Source organism: Clytia hemisphaerica, unplaced genomic scaffold (assembly GCF_902728285.1).
Source record: "Clytia hemisphaerica strain Z4C2 unplaced genomic scaffold, Clytia hemisphaerica genome assembly, whole genome shotgun sequence".
Lineage (NCBI taxonomy): Eukaryota > Metazoa > Cnidaria > Hydrozoa > Leptothecata > Clytiidae > Clytia > Clytia hemisphaerica.
In genome coordinates, this window is record NW_027103852.1 from 893,705 (window position 1) to 910,549 (window position 16,845).

General features: G+C 37.0%; 23 non-coding genes across 23 annotated transcripts; all 23 read left to right on the plus strand.

Moving 5' to 3' along the window:
• The first annotated feature begins 7,911 nt into the window (after positions 1-7,911).
• On the plus strand, positions 7,912-8,032 carry LOC136808100 (U5 spliceosomal RNA). The gene has a single exon (XR_010846810.1). It is a non-coding gene; the product is annotated as a U5 spliceosomal RNA (small nuclear RNA).
• A 267-nt stretch (positions 8,033-8,299) lies between these two features.
• LOC136808111 (U5 spliceosomal RNA) lies at positions 8,300-8,420 on the plus strand. The gene has a single exon (XR_010846821.1). It is a non-coding gene; the product is annotated as a U5 spliceosomal RNA (small nuclear RNA).
• Positions 8,421-8,687: 267 nt separating this feature from the next.
• On the plus strand, positions 8,688-8,808 carry LOC136808088 (U5 spliceosomal RNA). The gene has a single exon (XR_010846799.1). It is a non-coding gene; the product is annotated as a U5 spliceosomal RNA (small nuclear RNA).
• Positions 8,809-9,076: 268 nt separating this feature from the next.
• LOC136808032 (U5 spliceosomal RNA) lies at positions 9,077-9,197 on the plus strand. Its single transcript, XR_010846749.1, has one exon. It is a non-coding gene; the product is annotated as a U5 spliceosomal RNA (small nuclear RNA).
• Positions 9,198-9,464: 267 nt separating this feature from the next.
• LOC136808044 (U5 spliceosomal RNA) lies at positions 9,465-9,585 on the plus strand. The gene has a single exon (XR_010846760.1). It is a non-coding gene; the product is annotated as a U5 spliceosomal RNA (small nuclear RNA).
• A 285-nt stretch (positions 9,586-9,870) lies between these two features.
• On the plus strand, positions 9,871-9,991 carry LOC136808056 (U5 spliceosomal RNA). Its single transcript, XR_010846771.1, has one exon. It is a non-coding gene; the product is annotated as a U5 spliceosomal RNA (small nuclear RNA).
• A 267-nt stretch (positions 9,992-10,258) lies between these two features.
• Positions 10,259-10,379, plus strand: LOC136808068 (U5 spliceosomal RNA). The gene has a single exon (XR_010846781.1). It is a non-coding gene; the product is annotated as a U5 spliceosomal RNA (small nuclear RNA).
• Positions 10,380-10,646: 267 nt separating this feature from the next.
• Positions 10,647-10,767, plus strand: LOC136808069 (U5 spliceosomal RNA). The gene has a single exon (XR_010846782.1). It is a non-coding gene; the product is annotated as a U5 spliceosomal RNA (small nuclear RNA).
• A 267-nt stretch (positions 10,768-11,034) lies between these two features.
• On the plus strand, positions 11,035-11,155 carry LOC136808070 (U5 spliceosomal RNA). The gene has a single exon (XR_010846783.1). It is a non-coding gene; the product is annotated as a U5 spliceosomal RNA (small nuclear RNA).
• Positions 11,156-11,421: 266 nt separating this feature from the next.
• Positions 11,422-11,542, plus strand: LOC136808071 (U5 spliceosomal RNA). The gene has a single exon (XR_010846784.1). It is a non-coding gene; the product is annotated as a U5 spliceosomal RNA (small nuclear RNA).
• A 266-nt stretch (positions 11,543-11,808) lies between these two features.
• Positions 11,809-11,929, plus strand: LOC136808072 (U5 spliceosomal RNA). Its single transcript, XR_010846785.1, has one exon. It is a non-coding gene; the product is annotated as a U5 spliceosomal RNA (small nuclear RNA).
• Positions 11,930-12,196: 267 nt separating this feature from the next.
• On the plus strand, positions 12,197-12,317 carry LOC136808073 (U5 spliceosomal RNA). The gene has a single exon (XR_010846786.1). It is a non-coding gene; the product is annotated as a U5 spliceosomal RNA (small nuclear RNA).
• A 267-nt stretch (positions 12,318-12,584) lies between these two features.
• Positions 12,585-12,705, plus strand: LOC136808074 (U5 spliceosomal RNA). Its single transcript, XR_010846787.1, has one exon. It is a non-coding gene; the product is annotated as a U5 spliceosomal RNA (small nuclear RNA).
• A 267-nt stretch (positions 12,706-12,972) lies between these two features.
• Positions 12,973-13,093, plus strand: LOC136808076 (U5 spliceosomal RNA). Its single transcript, XR_010846789.1, has one exon. It is a non-coding gene; the product is annotated as a U5 spliceosomal RNA (small nuclear RNA).
• Positions 13,094-13,360: 267 nt separating this feature from the next.
• On the plus strand, positions 13,361-13,481 carry LOC136808077 (U5 spliceosomal RNA). Its single transcript, XR_010846790.1, has one exon. It is a non-coding gene; the product is annotated as a U5 spliceosomal RNA (small nuclear RNA).
• A 267-nt stretch (positions 13,482-13,748) lies between these two features.
• Positions 13,749-13,869, plus strand: LOC136808078 (U5 spliceosomal RNA). Its single transcript, XR_010846791.1, has one exon. It is a non-coding gene; the product is annotated as a U5 spliceosomal RNA (small nuclear RNA).
• A 267-nt stretch (positions 13,870-14,136) lies between these two features.
• Positions 14,137-14,257, plus strand: LOC136808079 (U5 spliceosomal RNA). Its single transcript, XR_010846792.1, has one exon. It is a non-coding gene; the product is annotated as a U5 spliceosomal RNA (small nuclear RNA).
• A 267-nt stretch (positions 14,258-14,524) lies between these two features.
• On the plus strand, positions 14,525-14,645 carry LOC136808080 (U5 spliceosomal RNA). The gene has a single exon (XR_010846793.1). It is a non-coding gene; the product is annotated as a U5 spliceosomal RNA (small nuclear RNA).
• Positions 14,646-14,912: 267 nt separating this feature from the next.
• LOC136808083 (U5 spliceosomal RNA) lies at positions 14,913-15,033 on the plus strand. The gene has a single exon (XR_010846794.1). It is a non-coding gene; the product is annotated as a U5 spliceosomal RNA (small nuclear RNA).
• Positions 15,034-15,300: 267 nt separating this feature from the next.
• LOC136808084 (U5 spliceosomal RNA) lies at positions 15,301-15,421 on the plus strand. Its single transcript, XR_010846795.1, has one exon. It is a non-coding gene; the product is annotated as a U5 spliceosomal RNA (small nuclear RNA).
• A 267-nt stretch (positions 15,422-15,688) lies between these two features.
• On the plus strand, positions 15,689-15,809 carry LOC136808085 (U5 spliceosomal RNA). The gene has a single exon (XR_010846796.1). It is a non-coding gene; the product is annotated as a U5 spliceosomal RNA (small nuclear RNA).
• A 267-nt stretch (positions 15,810-16,076) lies between these two features.
• LOC136808086 (U5 spliceosomal RNA) lies at positions 16,077-16,197 on the plus strand. The gene has a single exon (XR_010846797.1). It is a non-coding gene; the product is annotated as a U5 spliceosomal RNA (small nuclear RNA).
• A 267-nt stretch (positions 16,198-16,464) lies between these two features.
• LOC136808087 (U5 spliceosomal RNA) lies at positions 16,465-16,585 on the plus strand. The gene has a single exon (XR_010846798.1). It is a non-coding gene; the product is annotated as a U5 spliceosomal RNA (small nuclear RNA).
• The last annotated feature ends 260 nt before the right edge of the window (positions 16,586-16,845 follow it).

A 16,845-nucleotide genomic window follows, 5' to 3' on the forward strand; every position in this document is an offset into this window, starting at 1 on the left:
TTTAAGAAACACACTTTTAAGAAACATGAGGCTCAGAATGCCAAAAAACTAAGAAACATCTAAGAAACATGCTGAGGCTGAGAATGAGAAAATAACATTTTTTAACTCTGTGTTTTTAGAACCTTCGAATCTTTGCATGAAAATTAGGCTGATTATATCAAAAAGTTTAGAAACATGTAAGAAACATTTAAGGCTCAAAAGGCCGATTGGGCTTTTCCAGAAAAAATTCGTTCATGGGGGGTGGAGGATGAATTGTCCAGGGGTATTGAAAAAATACCAAAAAATTGCAATGTCCAGGGGGTAAATTCCAATGTCCAGGGGTAATTTTTTGTGTCCAAGGGGTTGATTTGATGTTTGTCCAGGGGAATAACCCGTGTCCAGGGGGCTTAAAATCAAAATGTCCAGGGGTGATTCATGAAAAAAATAATATATCCTCCACCCCCCATGAACGGATTTTTCTGGAAGAGCCCATTTCTTAAGAAACATTGAGGCTGCTTGGTAAAACTAGTTTCTTAAAAAAAAAAAAAACGTGTAGTCAGCAAATTATTGATGCATACAGAGGCTCGTGCGTGGCGGTATTTAGTGTGTAGTGTGAAAAGTAACGGAATGACCTTTTTCACGATTGTAAACAAATTTATATTTGCGAATCCTTATTTAAACAGATTGCACACGGATCACCTTTGAAACAGAAACGTTATTTGTTTAGCTTCCTTTGTTGGTTAATCAGCCTTAATTCTTTCCTGTGTAACTTTTATCATGTTGGTCTTTAACCTCATCATCTTTACATCATTTTTAAAAAGATGGTAAAAATCCCAGCTATTTATTTTCTGAAGAAATGCCCTTAATAGAATCGGGTTCTTTCTAGGAATGATCTATGGGCTGCCCTCAAAGCATCTGAAAACTCAGTGACATTTCGTGAACTCCCAGGATGATACCTCTAAGGAGGCAAATCTGTGAAATATGCCGAAAACCCAGAGGGTCTCAAAAATTTCGAAAAAATACTGGAAGAGAGTTTGACCATGAAGAAACGACAAAACTTTTTTCTGGAATAATACTGATCCAGCTTTTACCTTATAAAAAGAAGAAAAATTTTTGAATCTGACAGGGTCGAAATTTCTGTAAACCTTTTTCCAACATGGTCAAATTTTAACTATCGTGTTAATACCGTGTCATATTTACCTGCGACAGAACAACATAAAATTTACGTTCTGCAGCACACTCAAACCGACATAGCATGTTTGCTTTATCCCCGTGTACTCCAGGTTTTACTGTATATGTGCTGAACGGTGAAAAAGAATGTGTCTATTATATTTTGATTTTTCCCATAGGTTTTATTACATATATCTATAGAATATTATCTGATACATAATAAGTGAACCTCGAAAAAGTAGATGAGAAGCTGAGAACAAGGTCTCAAACTCACTGACCAACTTTTTACTTTTCAAGAAGGTATTTTTAGTGACATTTTCATTAATTTTGAGCATAAAATCTATCGAAGTTATGGTCACATTTAAAGTTTCCACGAAATCCTGTCTGCCTAGAGTGGTAAAATATAAGTGACATATTTCTCTTACACGTCAATGTTCTCTTTATTCTCGAACCAGATATAATTTCTCACAAACCATGCGTAATTATTTAAACTCGCTACCAAATAAGATAAGAATATATAACATACTAATAGTAAATATAGTATGTAATCTATATTACCAGATTTTTTATGAAAGTACAGAAACGCGAAAATTTTATTATTTGCTTGCTAAGCTTTTCTGTTTCTTTTGCGCCAGATTAAAGTGTATCAGTTGTGTAATAAAATATTACGTATGTTCATTTAACGTTGTCGTGTGAAAACCTGAAAAAAGCGAAATGGGTGCTACTAGTTTCCTACCTTTTATCACCCCTAACGCCCAAAGGCGATTTTATCTTTCCCGGGGCGAATTTCCTAAGTGGCAAATTTCCAAATTCCCGGGGAAAAATTTCCTGTCAACGAGCCAAATTTATTGCCTATGGTAATTTGATAAAATATGGGGCCTTAAATTTACGCACTACAGTATACTGTTCATACAAATCAATTTAATCTGCCATTCTATTCTTGCGGAATATGAAAAAAGTACCAAAACCTTCATTTTCCTAGGGCTTTTGGGGGATCCAGCCCAAAATTAATAATGACCTCCCTCTTTTTATAGTTTTTTTTTCACAGAGAACAACCACCAGTATTGTATTTTCATAGATTTCAACAGAGATTTCAAGGTGAATTCATCTTTCTAGAAGTGGTACGTACGTACGATCTTGAAGTTATGTTATCATTAACGTGGACTAACTATTTTGTGATTTTCGTTTTTCTTATGTTATTAGAACATTTTAAGGCCCTGATCCACCTGGATTCTTCATGGAGTATCCTTTTTGTTGTTCCTTTTATATTTTTTTGGTATTTGGTCTCGATTCGGGGCGAGATCTGATTTTGATTACCAGTTCTGTCTACCGATCTAGACTCATTAAGAGTTTAGCTTCGGTTGGTTTATACGCTTTACCTTGGAAAGTTACGTGTTTAGGGGAATTGTGACAATTTTCCCCCTTCTCACAGACCCACTGGGAAATAATTCTCCATTTTTTCCCCACTGATAATAATCAAATTAACCATATTCCCGTCGTTGAAAACACAACTCAAAGATGTCTTCAATGCTTTTTAAAAAGAGTCAGTGATAGAGAATCATAGCATAAAGTCTTCTATTATTTCGATTCAATTAAAATAGCATTTCCATAATTAATAGTTTAGTAACTACTGCTATACATTTGGGAATCATGTAAAAGATTTCTTTCGAAAGAAACTCATTTCAATTACACTTGGAGGGGAGGTTTCTGGGGAATTCGTGAATAATAAACTGCATACTGATGCAGTCTGCTAGACATTAATATGGTAATATTTACTCTTCATCTTTGATTCTTTCTACTTTAACCGGATTAAATTTCGTGTGATTAAATTTCGCGAGCTAAAAAAATCACGAAATTTTCTGGATTTAATTTCGCGAGTCAGAGTTTTGAAAAATTTCGCGTGGATTTAATTTCGCGAATAAGCCAGAAAACAGCTGAAAATAGCGATTTTTTGCCATAAATGGAGACTTGGAATTAGTTTCTCCGCCGAAAATACGATTTTAGAAGTTTTGTGGTGGATTTAATTTCGCGATTCAGGAATCTCACGCGTTTTCGCGAGTTTTAATTTCGCGAAAATGGCAAAAATTCGCGAAATCGCGAAATTTAATCTCGCGAAAGTTAATCCTATTAAATTATACAGTGATTAACACATGCGCGATAAAATTTCTATTATTGGTCTTCAGAGGTTGAAATATTCTTTGAAAACTCAACCTCTGATACTGAGGGTAAATCCTCACTGCAAAATATTATGCTATTTTTCACATCCCCACTCAATTTTTGACTTGAAAACAAAAGAATTGAAATCCCCAGCTACAAAAAATATGGGAATACCTTATCTGGCACCCAGATGGTGAAATTTTCATCCGACACGCTAAAGCTCTAAAGGTCGGGAAAATTTTCAACACCTGGAAGGTTTACATTACGGAATTTTGAGAGACCACGTCGAGAATTTTGTAGCGGGAGGTCTATGGTAACCCAGCTCTCGTTTTCGGGGATTTGCGGGTCCAAGTGAAATATTTATAGTTTTACGCACAAGGGCTGTTGAACCCGACTGGGATGTGGCACATCAAAGGCCGACTATCATTCCTCTCGGATGGGAAATTGGCCCACTCCTTTAGCGTGGGCGACCGCCAATCCGCCATCGGAATATCAGATAAGGGAATACCAATCACCATCAAGTTCCGGTCGATTATTTATATCTGTGAGAAGGGGGTGTATTTATACCTCTTCTATTCGGGTCAAAGCTCTGAAACACTGTCCGGATAACTTTAACTTTCTGTCAGAAAGTGCTCCAAAAAGTTATAAATAAAACTATATACAACCAAACTCGACTAACTTAAACTATCCCTCAGCATTGTATACTGGTGTTGGTCCTTGGAAATTTCAACGCAACTTTAGATTTGAAGACAAATCTTCTGTCGATCGAAGCTTTTCCAATCAACACACATAGATTTTCTACAATCAGGAATGCATTTTAAAGAGTTGAAGATTTGGACACTTATGAGTCAGTGAAAAGATTTCTCTTGGAGAAACTCATTTCACATTTTAAAGTCTCGGAAGAATCGTACACATTTATTTATAAGCAATCGCAATTTACGATCCAGGGCTGGTGTTGCTACTCTTGTCTCCCGAATAGACGGGGGGGGGTCTGAATAAGCAGGGGGGGTAGGAAAATTTTCTAAATTCTAATAAGCAGGGGGGATGGAATAAGAAGGGGGTATTTTGAACAAAGAATTTTTTTAAACTGATATCAATTCAACGATGTAAAAATAATAGATAACCAACTACCTCTAGAAGGCACTTCTCCCAAGAGAACAGCCATTGTTTTCCTATTGAAATGAGCACTCTATTAAAAAGCTCTGTGTGCAGTGCGTGTTATGCTTTTAGCTAGATTTTGACACACTTTTTGACATCCACTGAATTGATAGAAAATTTGAATTGTTATTTACTGCAAATTTTGGAATTTTTTTCAAAAGATAAAGGTACCAATCTTTAGACAAATTGACTACTTTTTACATCGTTGATCAATTTCAACAACAAAAAAGAAACTTTAACAAATGAACACGTAAAATAAAAACCAATACCAACAAAAAGGAAAATTTTAACAAGTTTAAGGTCTATCTACACTGTAATAAAATATTAAATTATTCGAATTTAATTAGTGGGGGGGGGGGTCTTAATAAGAGCGGGGGGGGGGGTTTCATTTGACAATTAGCGGGGGGGACGTCTGGAGGCAAGAGTAAGGGTTTTCCAGACATCAACCAAAAAGTTGCTTTTGGATTTAGAGCCAAATATTTCTAGCAACTTCAAAAATGTTGGCTTTTCATCTGAGTTTAGATCCAAAATACCTCAAATTTTAACTGTCGCGGGATTCTTTTGAATATTGTTTCATTAAAAAGCAACAGTTTTCTGCCTGTTTTATTCAAAATTGCACTATAAGGGTCGATTTCCCGTCGATTTTCAGCCAAATTCTTCCTGCAATGCAAGGGGCCTGATTTTTGGCCGAACGCACGGTCGATTTCAAAATCGAGTGCCCCCCCCCCCCGGCTCCACGGGAATAAGGCGGGTTCGTGGAGGTCAAAATTCTTGCAACGTTACAAATCATTTTCAGAAGCTCCTTTTGGGCTCAAACGAAGCGTATAACTAATTAAAATAAGATTCAGTCTAGGCAGATGTTTTTTCATTTTGAAATTTTGCGTAATTCGCAAAAATCCTCAATTTTGCGCTATTTTGATGACGTCATAAAAATTGAAATTCAAATAACTTTTGATAGAATCATCAAAATAATTTCAAACTTTCACCAAAGATGCATTTCAATGCAAATTTTCAAAAAAAATTCAAAAATTTTCAAAATCTTGATGACGTCAGCATTTTTTGAGGATTTAATTTTTTTGCCTTAAAAGTGATGACGTCATCAAATTTCATAAATTTTTTTATCTAATTCTGAAAACATTATTGATATGCATCTTTGGTCAAAATTTGAAATTATTTTGATAATTGTATCAAAAGTTATTGGGATTTTAATTTTTATGACGTCATCAAAATAGCGCAAAATTGAGGATTTTTGCGAATTACGCAAAATTTCAAAGTGAAAAAACATCTGCCTAGACTGAATTCTATTCTACTTAGTCATACGCTTTGTTTGAGCCCAAAATGAGCTTCTGAAAATGATTTGTAGCGTTGCAAGCATTTTGATCCCGCCTTAATCCCCTGGAGGGGAACAAATTTCAAAATATAGAAAAAAAGAATTACTCCAAACATATTATGTCAGTCAATCTTGTGATATCTACGATAAAAGATGATTAACAGTAGAGAATAAATTGTACTTTCCTAATGTATTTGAACAAGGATGTGATTTATTATTTCAACCAGAGCTGATTACATAACATTGTACAGGGTGTCCCGAAAAAAATGTATCGAGTTGAAACTAGGCTGCTGGCATCCACTAACGGATTCGTGCTCCTTATACTACCTGTGGTTTTGTAGATTCAGACTAAGTTGAAACAGAATTCTGAGTAGAAATTTGTTGCGTGTGTTTATCAAAATGTACCAACACAATAATTGTTTTTACAACAGTCATTGTGATTAAAAATAATTAGCTTTCTTTAAAATTTTCACGACGTTAAAGGGGCTCCCCCAGTGGCCGGCGTGACACGTGAATGACCCTTTTTTCTGTCGTGAATACGTGAATTGGACTTTTTCGGCGCGTGAATACGTGAGTTGAGATATCAGCGTGAACGTGAAAATAAGATTTTTCCAGCGTGAATTCGTGAATCGAGATTTTGAGCGTGAACGTGAAAAGCAAATAATTGACTATGTATAACAAAACTAAATAAACCTAATTCTGTAAAATTGTCTTGCTCGCTTCGCTCGCATAATCTTGGATATCATATTGACGTATTGTCATTGTAAATAATAAAAACTTTGTAAAATTTAAAGATAAACAAACTTTTGTGATGCAAATACTGCATCTAACGAGCACGTTTTGAGCCAAACAAAATAGTCTAAATGAGCAAATTTTCTTCGTCGGCGCTAATGATGGTCGTCTTTCTGTAGTCACTTATATTGTTACTAAATGTAGTACACAAAATGATACTGCATTAACTTGGAGACATGGAAGGGTATTTGCTCCTTCAATGATTTGCAAAAGTAAGTAGTTCTAAAAAATCTTGCATGAATGCATCATCAAACATGCAGAAGAAACTCTTGTGACGCCGCAACGTGTACAACAGGTACTTCGCTCGCCATACCAGGTTTTTGCCAGACCTCCATTTAAAAGTTATCCTCAATATAAAAGATTTTTATATGGGTCTGCGATGAAGAAAATCCGGGGAAAATCCTTAAAGCTAAGGCTTAACTTTGCATTTGCCTCCCTCAACAAGTAAATTCAGGCAGAGTTTATACCACTGTACGCCAGAGAGGTAGTGTGGTAGTTTTTTGTAAACATTGCCCGAAAGGGTCGACGCTATCGAGAATAAGGTGACAAAACTACAGAGAACTTCATTTTGGCGAAAATTGTTAGTATAAAAATAGATCAAACAGCTTTAAAGGAGGCCATATTTAGCCCAATGAGGTCACAATCGTTTAACAAAAAAATTGAAAGCAAAATTACTGCGTGAACGTGAAAATGGTTTTTTTCGAGCGTGAATACGTGAATTGGCAAATATTTGCACGTGAATACGTGAATTGAGGGTCGACTGGGGGAGCCTCGTTAAAGTTATTGAGAATTGTTTTTTGTAAAAGTTATTTTATACAGAGAAAAACTTTGATAAACATTGAAAATTTAGTGAAACACACACAAGAACTTTCTTTCCATAGAAGTGGTACGACTTGATACTTTTTTTCCGGACACCCTGTACTAGAGGATGAAGTCGTCTCAACGACTGAGATAACTTTTTAAACATATCTTAAGAAGTGTTGCCCTCAATGAAGCTAATGATTCAGTGAAAAGTCGTCTTTAACATCATCTACGACCGCTAGTTATTGATGAAATGATTTTTCTAAAACTATTCTTCTAGATCAGTCAATCAAAATTTCATGAACAGTTAAAATCCTCGTAAAACTTTGAAACCACAAACGATTTTTAAGTGATTTAGATTACTTCCGAAATGTAGAGTTTTAACTCTGAGCTTTAACATTCGACTTACGACTTACGACCTTAGGACCTATGGATATATGATAACAATCACTGTCCTTACTATCTCAAAAGGATTAATAATTTTATCTCAATGAGGTCTGCTTGAAAAGGACTCTTTGTTCACACAGCTCTGGGTTTTCTTCAGCTCACGCACATATCTTTCGCCTTTTACTAAAGATATCCGTGGAGAAGACCAAATTGATGAGTCTCATCAACATTTTTCGATAGTCCCACTTCGGTGGGCAATAATATAGAATTGAAATCAAGATTTTTAAACGACTAACATCGTATCCTCAACAGGTCATCAGCCATGACGTAACATGATATTGATGGTTGCAAAAAGTTGTACCATAAGTTTACCAAAGTTCTAATGCCAAGCATGGTGGTTCAACGCCAGGTCAGTGACAATTTTTTCACTTTTTTCCTGCAGAATTCCTCAGATTTACCCTGATTTTTAAACCACAAGTGATTATTTCTCAATGAGGTCTGCTTGAAAAGGACTCTTTGTTCACACAGCTCTGGGTTTTCTTCAGCTCACGCACATATCTTTCGCCTTTTACTAAAGATATCCGTGGAGAAGACCAAATTGATGAGTCTCATCAACATTTTTCGATAGTCCCACTTCGGTGGGCAATAATATAGAATTGAAATCAAGATTTTTAAACGACTAACATCGTATCCTCAACAGGTCATCAGCCATGACGTAACATGATATTGATGGTTGCAAAAAGTTGTACCAAAAGTTTACCAAAGTTCTAATGCCAAGCATGGTGGTTCAACGCCAGGTCAGTGACAATTTTTTCACTTTTTTCCTGCAGAATTCCTCAGATTTACCCTGATTTTTAAACCACAAGTGATTATTTCTCAATGAGGTCTGCTTGAAAAGGACTCTTTGTTCACACAGCTCTGGGTTTTCTTCAGCTCACGCACATATCTTTCGCCTTTTACTAAAGATATCCGTGGAGAAGACCAAATTGATGAGTCTCATCAACATTTTTCGATAGTCCCCACTTCGGTGGGCAATAATATAGAATTGAAATCAAGATTTTTAAACGACTAACATCGTATCCTCAACAGGTCATCAGCCATGACGTAACATGATATTGATGGTTGCAAAAAGTTGTACCAAAAGTTTACCAAAGTTCTAATGCCAAGCATGGTGGTTCAACGCCAGGTCAGTGACAATTTTTTCACTTTTTTCCTGCAGAATTCCTCAGATTTACCCTGATTTTTAAACCACAAGTGATTATTTCTCAATGAGGTCTGCTTGAAAAGGACTCTTTGTTCACACAGCTCTGGGTTTTCTTCAGCTCACGCACATATCTTTCGCCTTTTACTAAAGATATCCGTGGAGAAGACCAAATTGATGAGTCTCATCAACATTTTTCGATAGTCCCACTTCGGTGGGCAATAATATAGAATTGAAATCAAGATTTTTAAACGACTAACATCGTATCCTCAACAGGTCATCAGCCATGACGTAACATGATATTGATGGTTGCAAAAAGTTGTACCAAAAGTTTACCAAAGTTCTAATGCCAAGCATGGTGGTTCAACGCCAGGTCAGTGAGAATTTTTTCACTTTTTTCCTGCAGAATTCCTCAGATTTACCCTGATTTTTAAACCACAAGTGATTATTTCTCAATGAGGTCTGCTTGAAAAGGACTCTTTGTTCACACAGCTCTGGGTTTTCTTCAGCTCACGCACATATCTTTCGCCTTTTACTAAAGATATCCGTGGAGAAGACCAAATTGATGAGTCTCATCAACATTTTTCGATAGTCCCACTTCGGTGGGCAATAATATAGAATTGAAATCAAGATTTTTAAACGACTAACATCGTATCCTCAACAGGTCATCAGCCATGACGTAACATGATATTGATGGTTGCAAAAAGTTGTACCATTGCAAAAAGTTGTACCAAAAGTTTACCAAAGTTCTAATGCCAAGCATGGTGGTTCAACGCCAGGTCAGTGACAATTTTTTCACTTTTTTCCTGCAGAATTCCTCAGATTTACCCTGATTTTTAAACCACAAGTGATTATTTCTCAATGAGGTCTGCTTGAAAAGGACTCTTTGTTCACACAGCTCTGGGTTTTCTTCAGCTCACGCACATATCTTTCGCCTTTTACTAAAGATATCCGTGGAGAAGACCAAATTGATGAGTCTCATCAACATTTTTCGATAGTCCCACTTCGGTGGGCAATAATATAGAATTGAAATCAAGATTTTTAAACGACTAACATCGTATCCTCAACAGGTCATCAGCCATGACGTAACATGATATTGATGGTTGCAAAAAGTTGTACCAAAAGTTTACCAAAGTTCTAATGCCAAGCATGGTGGTTCAACGCCAGGTCAGTGACAATTTTTTCACTTTTTTCCTGCAGAATTCCTCAGATTTACCCTGATTTTTAAACCACAAGTGATTATTTCTCAATGAGGTCTGCTTGAAAAGGACTCTTTGTTCACACAGCTCTGGGTTTTCTTCAGCTCACGCACATATCTTTCGCCTTTTACTAAAGATATCCGTGGAGAAGACCAAATTGATGAGTCTCATCAACATTTTTCGATAGTCCCACTTCGGTGGGCAATAATATAGAATTGAAATCAAGATTTTTAAACGACTAACATCGTATCCTCAACAGGTCATCAGCCATGACGTAACATGATATTGATGGTTGCAAAAAGTTGTACCAAAAGTTTACCAAAGTTCTAATGCCAAGCATGGTGGTTCAACGCCAGGTCAGTGACAATTTTTTCACTTTTTTCCTGCAGAATTCCTCAGATTTACCCTGATTTTTAAACCACAAGTGATTATTTCTCAATGAGGTCTGCTTGAAAAGGACTCTTTGTTCACACAGCTCTGGGTTTTCTTCAGCTCACGCACATATCTTTCGCCTTTTACTAAAGATATCCGTGGAGAAGACCAAATTGATGAGTCTCATCAACATTTTTCGATAGTCCCACTTCGGTGGGCAATAATATAGAATTGAAATCAAGATTTTTAAACGACTAACATCGTATCCTCAACAGGTCATCAGCCATGACGTAACATGATATTGATGGTTGCAAAAAGTTGTACCAAAAGTTTACCAAAGTTCTAATGCCAAGCATGGTGGTTCAACGCCAGGTCAGTGACAATTTTTTCACTTTTTTCCTGCAGAATTCCTCAGATTTACCCTGATTTTTAAACCACAAGTGATTATTTCTCAATGAGGTCTGCTTGAAAAGGACTCTTTGTTCACACAGCTCTGGGTTTTCTTCAGCTCACGCACATATCTTTCGCCTTTTACTAAAGATATCCGTGGAGAAGACCAAATTGATGAGTCTCATCAACATTTTTCGATAGTCCCACTTCGGTGGGCAATAATATAGAATTGAAATCAAGATTTTTAAACGACTAACATCGTATCCTCAACAGGTCATCAGCCATGACGTAACATGATATTGATGGTTGCAAAAAGTTGTACCAAAAGTTTACCAAAGTTCTAATGCCAAGCATGGTGGTTCAACGCCAGGTCAGTGACAATTTTTTCACTTTTTTCCTGCAGAATTCCTCAGATTTACCCTGATTTTTAACCACAAGTGATTATTTCTCAATGAGGTCTGCTTGAAAAGGACTCTTTGTTCACACAGCTCTGGGTTTTCTTCAGCTCACGCACATATCTTTCGCCTTTTACTAAAGATATCCGTGGAGAAGACCAAATTGATGAGTCTCATCAACATTTTTCGATAGTCCCACTTCGGTGGGCAATAATATAGAATTGAAATCAAGATTTTTAAACGACTAACATCGTATCCTCAACAGGTCATCAGCCATGACGTAACATGATATTGATGGTTGCAAAAAGTTGTACCAAAAGTTTACCAAAGTTCTAATGCCAAGCATGGTGGTTCAACGCCAGGTCAGTGACAATTTTTTCACTTTTTTCCTGCAGAATTCCTCAGATTTACCCTGATTTTTAACCACAAGTGATTATTTCTCAATGAGGTCTGCTTGAAAAGGACTCTTTGTTCACACAGCTCTGGGTTTTCTTCAGCTCACGCACATATCTTTCGCCTTTTACTAAAGATATCCGTGGAGAAGACCAAATTGATGAGTCTCATCAACATTTTTCGATAGTCCCACTTCGGTGGGCAATAATATAGAATTGAAATCAAGATTTTTAAACGACTAACATCGTATCCTCAACAGGTCATCAGCCATGACGTAACATGATATTGATGGTTGCAAAAAGTTGTACCAAAAGTTTACCAAAGTTCTAATGCCAAGCATGGTGGTTCAACGCCAGGTCAGTGACAATTTTTTCACTTTTTTCCTGCAGAATTCCTCAGATTTACCCTGATTTTTTAACCACAAGTGATTATTTCTCAATGAGGTCTGCTTGAAAAGGACTCTTTGTTCACACAGCTCTGGGTTTTCTTCAGCTCACGCACATATCTTTCGCCTTTTACTAAAGATATCCGTGGAGAAGACCAAATTGATGAGTCTCATCAACATTTTTCGATAGTCCCACTTCGGTGGGCAATAATATAGAATTGAAATCAAGATTTTTAAACGACTAACATCGTATCCTCAACAGGTCATCAGCCATGACGTAACATGATATTGATGGTTGCAAAAAGTTGTACCAAAAGTTTACCAAAGTTCTAATGCCAAGCATGGTGGTTCAACGCCAGGTCAGTGACAATTTTTTCACTTTTTTCCTGCAGAATTCCTCAGATTTACCCTGATTTTTAAACCACAAGTGATTATTTCTCAATGAGGTCTGCTTGAAAAGGACTCTTTGTTCACACAGCTCTGGGTTTTCTTCAGCTCACGCACATATCTTTCGCCTTTTACTAAAGATATCCGTGGAGAAGACCAAATTGATGAGTCTCATCAACATTTTTCGATAGTCCCACTTCGGTGGGCAATAATATAGAATTGAAATCAAGATTTTTAAACGACTAACATCGTATCCTCAACAGGTCATCAGCCATGACGTAACATGATATTGATGGTTGCAAAAAGTTGTACCAAAAGTTTACCAAAGTTCTAATGCCAAGCATGGTGGTTCAACGCCAGGTCAGTGACAATTTTTTCACTTTTTTCCTGCAGAATTCCTCAGATTTACCCTGATTTTTAAACCACAAGTGATTATTTCTCAATGAGGTCTGCTTGAAAAGGACTCTTTGTTCACACAGCTCTGGGTTTTCTTCAGCTCACGCACATATCTTTCGCCTTTTACTAAAGATATCCGTGGAGAAGACCAAATTGATGAGTCTCATCAACATTTTTCGATAGTCCCACTTCGGTGGGCAATAATATAGAATTGAAATCAAGATTTTTAAACGACTAACATCGTATCCTCAACAGGTCATCAGCCATGACGTAACATGATATTGATGGTTGCAAAAAGTTGTACCAAAAGTTTACCAAAGTTCTAATGCCAAGCATGGTGGTTCAACGCCAGGTCAGTGACAATTTTTTCACTTTTTTCCTGCAGAATTCCTCAGATTTACCCTGATTTTTAAACCACAAGTGATTATTTCTCAATGAGGTCTGCTTGAAAAGGACTCTTTGTTCACACAGCTCTGGGTTTTCTTCAGCTCACGCACATATCTTTCGCCTTTTACTAAAGATATCCGTGGAGAAGACCAAATTGATGAGTCTCATCAACATTTTTCGATAGTCCCACTTCGGTGGGCAATAATATAGAATTGAAATCAAGATTTTTAAACGACTAACATCGTATCCTCAACAGGTCATCAGCCATGACGTAACATGATATTGATGGTTGCAAAAAGTTGTACCAAAAGTTTACCAAAGTTCTAATGCCAAGCATGGTGGTTCAACGCCAGGTCAGTGACAATTTTTTCACTTTTTTCCTGCAGAATTCCTCAGATTTACCCTGATTTTTAAACCACAAGTGATTATTTCTCAATGAGGTCTGCTTGAAAAGGACTCTTTGTTCACACAGCTCTGGGTTTTCTTCAGCTCACGCACATATCTTTCGCCTTTTACTAAAGATATCCGTGGAGAAGACCAAATTGATGAGTCTCATCAACATTTTTCGATAGTCCCACTTCGGTGGGCAATAATATAGAATTGAAATCAAGATTTTTAAACGACTAACATCGTATCCTCAACAGGTCATCAGCCATGACGTAACATGATATTGATGGTTGCAAAAAGTTGTACCAAAAGTTTACCAAAGTTCTAATGCCAAGCATGGTGGTTCAACGCCAGGTCAGTGACAATTTTTTCACTTTTTTCCTGCAGAATTCCTCAGATTTACCCTGATTTTTAAACCACAAGTGATTATTTCTCAATGAGGTCTGCTTGAAAAGGACTCTTTGTTCACACAGCTCTGGGTTTTCTTCAGCTCACGCACATATCTTTCGCCTTTTACTAAAGATATCCGTGGAGAAGACCAAATTGATGAGTCTCATCAACATTTTTCGATAGTCCCACTTCGGTGGGCAATAATATAGAATTGAAATCAAGATTTTTAAACGACTAACATCGTATCCTCAACAGGTCATCAGCCATGACGTAACATGATATTGATGGTTGCAAAAAGTTGTACCAAAAGTTTACCAAAGTTCTAATGCCAAGCATGGTGGTTCAACGCCAGGTCAGTGACAATTTTTTCACTTTTTTCCTGCAGAATTCCTCAGATTTACCCTGATTTTTAAACCACAAGTGATTATTTCTCAATGAGGTCTGCTTGAAAAGGACTCTTTGTTCACACAGCTCTGGGTTTTCTTCAGCTCACGCACATATCTTTCGCCTTTTACTAAAGATATCCGTGGAGAAGACCAAATTGATGAGTCTCATCAACATTTTTCGATAGTCCCACTTCGGTGGGCAATAATATAGAATTGAAATCAAGATTTTTAAACGACTAACATCGTATCCTCAACAGGTCATCAGCCATGACGTAACATGATATTGATGGTTGCAAAAAGTTGTACCAAAAGTTTACCAAAGTTCTAATGCCAAGCATGGTGGTTCAACGCCAGGTCAGTGACAATTTTTTCACTTTTTTCCTGCAGAATTCCTCAGATTTACCCTGATTTTTAAACCACAAGTGATTATTTCTCAATGAGGTCTGCTTGAAAAGGACTCTTTGTTCACACAGCTCTGGGTTTTCTTCAGCTCACGCACATATCTTTCGCCTTTTACTAAAGATATCCGTGGAGAAGACCAAATTGATGAGTCTCATCAACATTTTTCGATAGTCCCACTTCGGTGGGCAATAATATAGAATTGAAATCAAGATTTTTAAACGACTAACATCGTATCCTCAACAGGTCATCAGCCATGACGTAACATGATATTGATGGTTGCAAAAAGTTGTACCAAAAGTTTACCAAAGTTCTAATGCCAAGCATGGTGGTTCAACGCCAGGTCAGTGACAATTTTTTCACTTTTTTCCTGCAGAATTCCTCAGATTTACCCTGATTTTTAAACCACAAGTGATTATTTCTCAATGAGGTCTGCTTGAAAAGGACTCTTTGTTCACACAGCTCTGGGTTTTCTTCAGCTCACGCACATATCTTTCGCCTTTTACTAAAGATATCCGTGGAGAAGACCAAATTGATGAGTCTCATCAACATTTTTCGATAGTCCCACTTCGGTGGGCAATAATATAGAATTGAAATCAAGATTTTTAAACGACTAACATCGTATCCTCAACAGGTCATCAGCCATGACGTAACATGATATTGATGGTTGCAAAAAGTTGTACCAAAAGTTTACCAAAGTTCTAATGCCAAGCATGGTGGTTCAACGCCAGGTCAGTGACAATTTTTTCACTTTTTTCCTGCAGAATTCCTCAGATTTACCCTGATTTTTAAACCACAAGTGATTATTTCTCAATGAGGTCTGCTTGAAAAGGACTCTTTGTTCACACAGCTCTGGGTTTTCTTCAGCTCACGCACATATCTTTCGCCTTTTACTAAAGATATCCGTGGAGAAGACCAAATTGATGAGTCTCATCAACATTTTTCGATAGTCCCACTTCGGTGGGCAATAATATAGAATTGAAATCAAGATTTTTAAACGACTAACATCGTATCCTCAACAGGTCATCAGCCATGACGTAACATGATATTGATGGTTGCAAAAAGTTGTACCAAAAGTTTACCAAAGTTCTAATGCCAAGCATGGTGGTTCAACGCCAGGTCAGTGACAATTTTTTCACTTTTTTCCTGCAGAATTCCTCAGATTTACCCTGATTTTTAAACCACAAGTGATTATTTCTCAATGAGGTCTGCTTGAAAAGGACTCTTTGTTCACACAGCTCTGGGTTTTCTTCAGCTCACGCACATATCTTTCGCCTTTTACTAAAGATATCCGTGGAGAAGACCAAATTGATGAGTCTCATCAACATTTTTCGATAGTCCCACTTCGGTGGGCAATAATATAGAATTGAAATCAAGATTTTTAAACGACTAACATCGTATCCTCAACAGGTCATCAGCCATGACGTAACATGATATTGATGGTTGCAAAAAGTTGTACCAAAAGTTTACCAAAGTTCTAATGCCAAGCATGGTGGTTCAACGCCAGGTCAGTGACAATTTTTTCACTTTTTTCCTGCAGAATTCCTCAGATTTACCCTGATTTTTAAACCACAAGTGATTATTTCTCAATGAGGTCTGCTTGAAAAGGACTCTTTGTTCACACAGCTCTGGGTTTTCTTCAGCTCACGCACATATCTTTCGCCTTTTACTAAAGATATCCGTGGAGAAGACCAAATTGATGAGTCTCATCAACATTTTTCGATAGTCCCACTTCGGTGGGCAATAATATAGAATTGAAATCAAGATTTTTAAACGACTAACATCGTATCCTCAACAGGTCATCAGCCATGACGTAACATGATATTGATGGTTGCAAAAAGTTGTACCAAAAGTTTACCAAAGTTCTAATGCCAAGCATGGTGGTTCAACGCCAGGTCAGTGACAATTTTTTCACTTTTTTCCTGCAGAATTCCTCAGATTTACCCTGATTTTTAAACCACAAGTGATTATTTCTCAATGAGGTCTGCTTGAAAAGGACTCTTT